We start from the raw sequence: 8,556 nt of genomic DNA, 5'->3' as shown, positions 1-8,556 counted from the left end.
CCCCTCCAATCTCAAGTGAAGAGGACGACGAGGAAAAAGGGATGTTCTCACCTCACCATTCCTCCCTGAACAGAACACCTATGACAGCTGGACCACTACGATCAAGGTCCACATAGGGGCACGAAATACCACCATGGTATGGGCCTCCGTGGATGGGACCACCCATGCCTTTCCCCACCAACTGGCCGTATTGGGACCAATGGGGGTCTTACAGAAGACACTACAGCAGACTCAGGGGTGAAAGTGAGCTGGTACGGGCTGATATGGCGTACTGGTAAGAACCCGCTGTGACAATGCGGTTCTGGCGGAACCCAACTGAGAGCACCAACTCAGGACAAATTGCTCACACAGGGCAGTTACAGCCCAAGGCTGGGGGTTTTTCCACCTCTAAGGCAAACCAAACCAGCCAGACTAAGAGGACTTCAGTCTCACCCCACTGGCTAACCACAAGTCTCACAAGCAATCTCCTTAGACACTCCAGTTTCCCAGTATTACCACCAGTGCCACTCGTTATGGGGACAAATGGTTATGAAAACCAATACCCCAGTAAAAGAAAAAGGTTCTCCTGATCCCAAAGGACCAAGCCCCAGACCCAGGTCAATATACAAATCAGATCTTACCCACAAATCACGCTGTTGCCAATCCTTCAGAATCTAAAATCTAAAGGTTTATTCATAAAAGGAAAAAGATAGAGATGAGAGTTAGAATTGGTTAAATGGAATCAATTACATACAGTAATGGCAAAGTTCTTGGTTCAGGCTTGCAGCAGCGATGGAATAAACTGCAGGTTCAAATCAAGTCTCTGCAATACATCCCCCGCTGGGATGGGTCCTCAGTCCTTTGTTCAGAGCTTCAGCTTGTAGCAAAGTTCCTCCAGAGATATGAAGCAGGATTGAAGACCAAATGGAGATGAGGCATCAGCCTTATATAGTCTTTTCCAGGTGTAAAAACACCTCTTTGTTCTTACTGTGGAAAATTACAGCAAAATGGAGTCTGGAGTCACATGGGCAAGTCCCTGCATACTTTGCTGAGTTACAAGGCGTATCTGCCTTCTCTCAATGGGTCCATTGTATAGCTGATGGTCCTTAATGGGCCATCAAGCAGGCTAGGCAGAGCTAACACCAGTTTGTCTGGGATGTCACCCAGCAGCATAGCATAAGTTTGCCATACAGACAGTATAGAGCCAATATTTATAACTTCAACTACAAAATTGATACACACATATAGACAGCATAATCATAACCAGTAAACCATAACCTTGTCTTAGACACCCCATTTGACCCCCTTTATACAAGATCTGGGTGCCACTACAGGACCTTGGTTGCAACAATGATCTATATGGTCCCAGATTATATCAATAACGTCACACCCCCAACGCAAAATTGATGCAGGAAGGGATGACACAAACATCACTGACTGCATCCCAAGAGCTCCCCATCCTTGAGTTTATCTCACTACGGCTAGTATTGGGGTTAGAAGCCATATCAGAGTATAACAGAAATGGTTTATCAAAATTGTGTTCAACAACAAAACAATCCTCTTTACAAACTCAAGGTAAAACTTGGTTAGAACAATAGTGGATTGGATCTGCTCTTGCAGCATGGTTCCTGTATGTCTCATGTGACCTTGCCAAGAGCTAAAGAAAACAGCTACTTTATTCATACAAGCTCGGGCAAATGTTTGGAACCCAATTAACATCAAATAAATGCAGATATTAATGATGTTCATAGTACAGGAATCTTGGCATTTAGCCGTGAAAGCAATATGGTAGTGTGCCTTAGTTTCCCTTCTCATACAGCACATTAGGTCTGGAATGTCTTTTCTCCTGTGAAAAGTTCCAATACTGTTTATAGGCATCAACTGTGAAACATCAGTATAACAAGGCCTTTTAACATAAAGTGTGTTTTCATGTATTCCTTTTAACATGTTCAAGGGATTTTCCAACATATTAGGAACATTGTACATTCTTACAGTTCTTGGTAATAGCAACACATTAGTTACAAAATCACCATTAGCATTAACAACAAATCCATTGCAAGTGTCCATCTACAATTATGGTTGTCATGCCACACCTTTGGCTCAATACCATTGGAGTTTGGGCATTTTAGGGTTAACCTGTTGCTTCCCTTTGCAAAATTCAGTTCTCTTTCCTCCTTGTCCTGCAGGATCAAACCCTGATTTTTCTTGCTTACCAGAATTTACTGGCTGATGGGGTGGGCTCTCTGTGCTAACAGCTATTAGCAAGTCCTTCCCCTCCCAGCCAGACAAGTAATTTGCATTACCACAGACAGAAGCCAGTCCACCAGTTTTCATATCCTTAACTGCTATCATTTCCAAGGCTGGACTCTGTCTTAAAGAGATACCACACAAATCCAAAGAGTTTGAGGGTGAGAGTTTGCTTGCTCTCCCCCGCATCCTCAAGCATTTAGCCATAAAACTGTTCTGCTTTGAAACACCAGTAACCAAATCTGTCCTCAGACCCTGAAGCACAGACTGCTCACTTAAAGAATTAGAATGGAGACATTCCTGTTCCAACACCATTGTCTTCCCAACAAGCTGGCTAAACACAGCCACTTGGTTATAGGGCTGCTCAACTTTCTTAACAGCTTTTGCTCCGAGACCTTCTCAAAACTACCCACACTGGATCTTTCGAAAGGAAAGTCAGTGGATCCATTCACAACAGAAAATTTCTGGCTGTTAGGAACCGAAATTTCCTTTATTAAATCACTTTCACACCCTTCAGTTTCAGGGAACTGCTTGCACAGATTACCATGAGGATTCCTTTCCCCAGGAGCTTTTCTAAGCAGCAAATCACCCCTCACAGAAATTTTGCCCTTACCCTCTTCACCTAGGGCTTGCTCTAAAGGAACACTTTTCTGAGCAACAACAGACTTTTTCTGGGTCTTACTTACATCCAGGATCACCTTTGGCCCATCAGGCAGATTTTTACACAATCCCCTTTCAGGCAAACCCATAGATTTCCTAGATAAAAGGTTAGAAACATTTCCCTTCCCTTTGCCACACACAAGTTCAGGAATCCTTTCCTTCTTGTTACAAGTTTCCACATCATCAGTAGATAACACAACCAAATCACCTTCATGCTCTCCTTGTGCCCTGGCTAGGGTATTACCCTGATTAGACAGTGTTGCTACACCCTTTACCAACCACACACTAGCAATAGGCAAAATACAAGCACCAGAATTGTCTGGTCTCTGGGATTTTGCTAAGACACTAACTGGATGCAACTTAGTTACAATGCCATTCTCCCCAGCAGACACAGACTTAGGACCATTCCCATCCTGGGCTTTAGTTGAATTCAGAACCAATTCTGAGACAACTGCACTATTCTCAACCATCACAGGCTGAAAGGCACCTTCTGTCTGCTCCACAGACAAAGACGAGCTGGAGACACCTTTTTTACCAGACACACAGCTAGGGATTTCATTTCCCTTGTCCCAGCACACAGGGCTGTTCACAGACAACTGCTTGGAGACTGAGGTAGCTTCCTCCATAGGCAAGTCAATACCCCTGACAGATACAGGCACATTTCCTTCCCTGTCACTATTCTCCACACAGGAAACAGGTAAGGGATAGGGACATTCATCTTCCACTATCCCTGCCTTCCCAAACTGCTGACTAGACAAAGCCATTAGCTCACAAGGCTGCCTTGGCTCCTCCAAACTTTCCCTGCCTTCCTCTCCTTTGTCCCAGCACACAGGGCTGATTACAGACAAAGACTGGGAGAGTGGGGCAGCTTCCTTACCAGGCACCTTGCCACTCCCAACAGATAAACTGCTCTTCTTACTACACTGAGCCACTGCCAGCAAATCACAGTTACCCTTTTCAGGTTCACTTTTGCAAGCTGTACTAGCCACCAATGCATCACCCATCAAAAATCCACCCTTTCCTTCCTCAGTTAGGGCTTCCACTTGACCATCCACTTTAATCTGCTCCAGAGAAACATTTTCCTGCCCAATAAGATTTTGCTGCTCTTGATTTAACTCCAGATTCACTTCTGAGACACTAGACCGACATTCAGAAACTTCCTTTACAGACAAATAGCTCTTCTCAGACAAACCTTTGGAGCAACCCTCCCCAGGCAAATCATTGCCCACAATAGACACAGGTTTAAGATTATTCCTGTCCTGTGACTGGCTACCTGGACTGAACAAAGCTTTAACATTTTCCCCAATCTAAAGATCCTTAGGCAATAACTTTTTTACACCAGCTATAACTTCATGCTTAGCACCATTCCATTCAAGGTGGATTCTGGCTAAAGGCACACGGACAGTAAACTCATAGAGGACTACAACATTCACACTCTGATTTGGTAAATAATCTTCCTCTTTGACAAGATCTGCTTTAACAAGAGTGATGTTAGAAACCATAATTTGCCCTAAACAGCTTTTACCATTGACTTTTACATTCTCTGTGAATTTTTCATTACCACTCCCATACAGAGCATTGGCACAAGTTATGGAGCCACTCTTTACTGAACACACAGTAAAAGCATTTACATAAAAGGTGGCAGAATTGGGGTACATTTGGTTACACCCAAAAACAACAAGGAGTCTGGTGGCACCTTAAAGACTAACAGATTTATTTGGGCATAAGCTTTCGTGAGTAAAAACCTCACTTCTTCGGATGCATAGAGTTACACCCAGACAACTGCTCAGAGTTATACAACATACCAACATTGTTATAAACCGGACTTTCAAGAGGATACAATTTCTGCTTTTCTTCCCTTGCTTTTTTGACTGGGAACTGAAATCTTTGCACTTTTGCCTCAGCTTCTAGTTCCTCCAATCGAATTTCTGCCAGTCTTTGTTCATGCTCAAGTTGCAGTTTACTTGCTGCCTTTTGCTTTTCAATTGCTTCTGCCTTCTGATCACTGGCCATTAACAGATCTCTCAGTTCTTGATTTGTAGCTTTCTTTCTAAAGCTTATCCCCTTTTCTGAACACAAATCTTTCAGGGCTTTTTTGTCAAGGCCCTCATATGCTCTTTGCTCACCCATTGCAACTGCTCTTTAACCAACCAAACTCTCAATCCCAAAATTCAAATTTGGATAATGTGGGGTTCTGACCCAAAGCTTAATTGACCTGGTTCTGTGGATCCAAGCACGACTACACCACTGTGACAATGCGGTTCTGGCGGAACCCAACTGAGAGTGCCAACTCAGGACAAATTGCTCAAATAGGGCAGTTACAGCCCAAGGCTGGGGTTTTTTCCACCTCTAAGGCAAACCAAACCAGCCAGACTAAGAGGACTTCGGTCTCACCCCACTGGCTAACCACAAGTCTCACAAGCAATCTCCTTAGACACTCCAGTTTCCCAGTATTACCACCAGTGCCACTCGTTATGGGGACAAATGGTTATGAAAACCAATACCCCAGTAAAAGAAAAAAGGTTCTCCTGATCCCAAAGGACCAAGCCCCAGACCCAGGTCAATATACAAATCAGATCTTACCCACAAATCACGCTGTTGCCAATCCTTCAGAATCTAAAATCTAAAGGTTTATTCATAAAAGGAAAAAGATAGAGATGAGAGTTAGAATTGGTTAAATGGAATCAATTACATACAGTAATGGCAAAGTCTTGGTTCAGGCTTGCAGCAGCGATGGAATAAACTGCAGGTTCAAATCAAGTCTCTGCAATACATCCCCCGCTGGGATGGGTACTCAGTCCTTTGTTCAAAGCTTCAGCTTGTAGCAAAGTTCCTCCAGAGGTATGAAGCAGGATTGAAGACCAGATGGAGATGAGGCATCAGCCTTATATAGTCTTTTCCAGGTGTAAGAACACCTCTTTGTTCTTACTGTGGAAAATTACAGCAAAATGGAGTCTGGAGTCACATGGGCAAGTTCCTGCATACTTTGCTGAGTCTCAAGGCGTATTTGCCTTCTCTCAATGGGTCCATTGTATAGCTGATGGTCCTTAATGGGCCATCAAGCAGGCTAGGCAGAGCTAACACCAGTTTGTCTGGGATGTCACCCAGCAGCATAGCATAAGTTTGCCATACAGACAGTATAGAGCCAATATTTATAACTTCAACTACAAAATTGATACACACATATAGACAGCATAATCATAACCAGTAAACCATAACCTTGTCTTAGACACCCCATTTGACCCCCTTTATACAAGATCTGGGTGCCACTACAGGACCTTGGTTGCAACAATGATCTATATGGTCCCAGATTATATCAATAACGTCACACCCGCACCAGCCCGTACCCAGCCCACATTAAAGCGCTGCCGCGGCAAAGGACCCTGCAACGCTTTAACATCCCTGCCCCTTTTGCCCCCCCTCAGCCGCCGACAGCCGGAGTGGGGGCAAAGGGAGCACCTGCCCCGGGGCTGGCGATTTAAAAGGGCCTGGGGCTCCAGACGCCACTGTCACGGTAGCAGCAGCGGCGTCCGGAGCCCCGGGCCCCTTAAATCGCCACTGGAGCCCCGGGCAGCGCGGGCCAGATGGCCTGGAAGGGCTGGCTGGGGGATGCTGACCCCCAGCCCTGCCCCTTCCGCCCATGGTTCCGCCCCTTCTGGGGGCCAGAACCGGCCCCAGCCCCATACCAGTAAGTGACTGGAGTTACTTTCACCCCTGAGCAGACCCTCCAGCCCACGCAGGGAAGGCATTAGTCTCCACCTTCACCGTCGGAGACTTTTAACAACTGATCCGAGGGAGGAACCCATAGAAGAAGAGGAAGAGTGTCGTGCACTTGACACTTCGCCAAACATGAATAACTCTCCAAATGAGGCAATAATGCCCCCATCCCCAACCACTATGACTTCAACCACTTTCAGGACTTGTTCAAAAGGGTGGCTGATTATCTAAAAATTCTTCTTGAAGAAGTACCAGAAGCCCAACATGTATTACTGGACATTTTGCAGACATCTTCATCATCCAAGATAGCACTGCCAATCCATGGGGCGCTAATGGAACCTCCTAAACGTATGGCACGCTCCAGCCACCGTACCACCTACCTGCAAGAGGGCTGACAAAAAGTACTATGGCCCCTCAAAGGGAACAGAATTTTTATTCACCCATCCAGCACCCAACTCACTGGTTGTGGAGGCGGCCAGCCAGAGAGGGAAACAACACCACTATAGGTCAGCACCCACTGATAAGGACAGTAAGAGGTTGGACTTATTTGGCCACAAAGTATATTCTTCCTCCACCCTCCAATTTAGAGTGGCAAACTATGCGGCACTACTAGCCAAATATAATCACAGAAACTATGCAACATTTTTGGACTTTATTAATGATATAAAGGAAAAAAAAAAGAGACCAATTTAAATCACTGGTCTCGGAAGGGCAAATGATAGCGAGGACAGCCCTGCAGGCATCCCTAGATGTAGCCGACACAGCTGCTAGATCTCCTGCTATTGCTGTGGTCATGCAATGGGCGTTGTGGTTGAACTCTTCAGAGTTTCCCCGAGAAATACAATCTACAGATGAAGCCCTCTGTCACAGACTCACAGATCGTGCCCACTCTTGGCCCTGTGTGGTCCATGGGGGGTGCCCCTTTTAGTGAGACAGCCCTTCTCGGGGGTCCACTCTCTCCCGGGGTCAGGCCCCTCCACCTCCTGGATCCGCACCTCTCGGAGCCCTAGCACACCTGTTTCTCGCCGTGGGCCCCCTCAGGGAGTCCACGCGCTCTGGACCCCCCGGGCCTCCACCCCCAAAGGGGTTGATGTCACCCTGTTCTCTAGACTGGAGTGACTCTCAGCCAGCATGAAACAGGAGGGTTTATTGAAAATTCTCTTTGGGCTAATTACCCTGGAGCTTCCCCCGGCCCCTCTGCACAGCCTGGCCCTGCCCCGCTGGGGAGGAGATGGAGGGAGGGTGGCTGTGACGGGTTGGATCACAGAAACCCCCTTGGGAGCTGCCCCCTGATGTGCCAGGACTACTTCTGCCCCTGCTTTCCCTGCCAGCTCGGGACCCCAGCACTCTGTCTTGCTGAGCCAGACACGCCCATCTGCTCCAACAAAGACCCAGGGTCTGAATTACTTGCCTCAAAGCTGCAGGTTTACCTGAAAGCAGCTAACAGAAGTGTGCTTGTCTTTAGCACTCAGATGCCCAACTCCCAGTGGGGTCTAAACCCAGATAAATCTGTTTTACCCTGCATAAAGCTTATGCAGAGTAAACTCATAAATTGTTTGCCCTCTATAACACTGATAGAGAGATATGCACAGCTGTTTGCTCCCCCAGGTATTAATACATACTCTGAGTTAATTAATATGTAAAAAGTGATTTTATTAAATACAGAAAGTAGGATTTAAGTGGTTCCAAGTAGTAACAGACAGAACAAAGTGAATTACCAAGTAAAATAAAATAAAACACACCAGTCTATGTCTAATCCAACTGAATACAGATAAAATCCTCACCAGTTCCAGAATGCTCCCTTTTACAGACTAATTTCCTTCTAGTCTGGGTCCAGCAATCACTCACACCCCCTCTAGTTACTGTCCTTTGTTCCAGTGTCTTTCAGGTATCTTTGGGGGTGGAGAGGCTCCTTCTTTAGCCAGCTGAAGACAAAATGGAGGGGTCTCCCAG

The sequence above is a fragment of the Chrysemys picta genome, chromosome 5, assembly GCF_011386835.1.
Source record: "Chrysemys picta bellii isolate R12L10 chromosome 5, ASM1138683v2, whole genome shotgun sequence".
Lineage (NCBI taxonomy): Eukaryota > Metazoa > Chordata > Testudines > Emydidae > Chrysemys > Chrysemys picta.
This window is presented reverse-complemented; position numbering follows the sequence as displayed.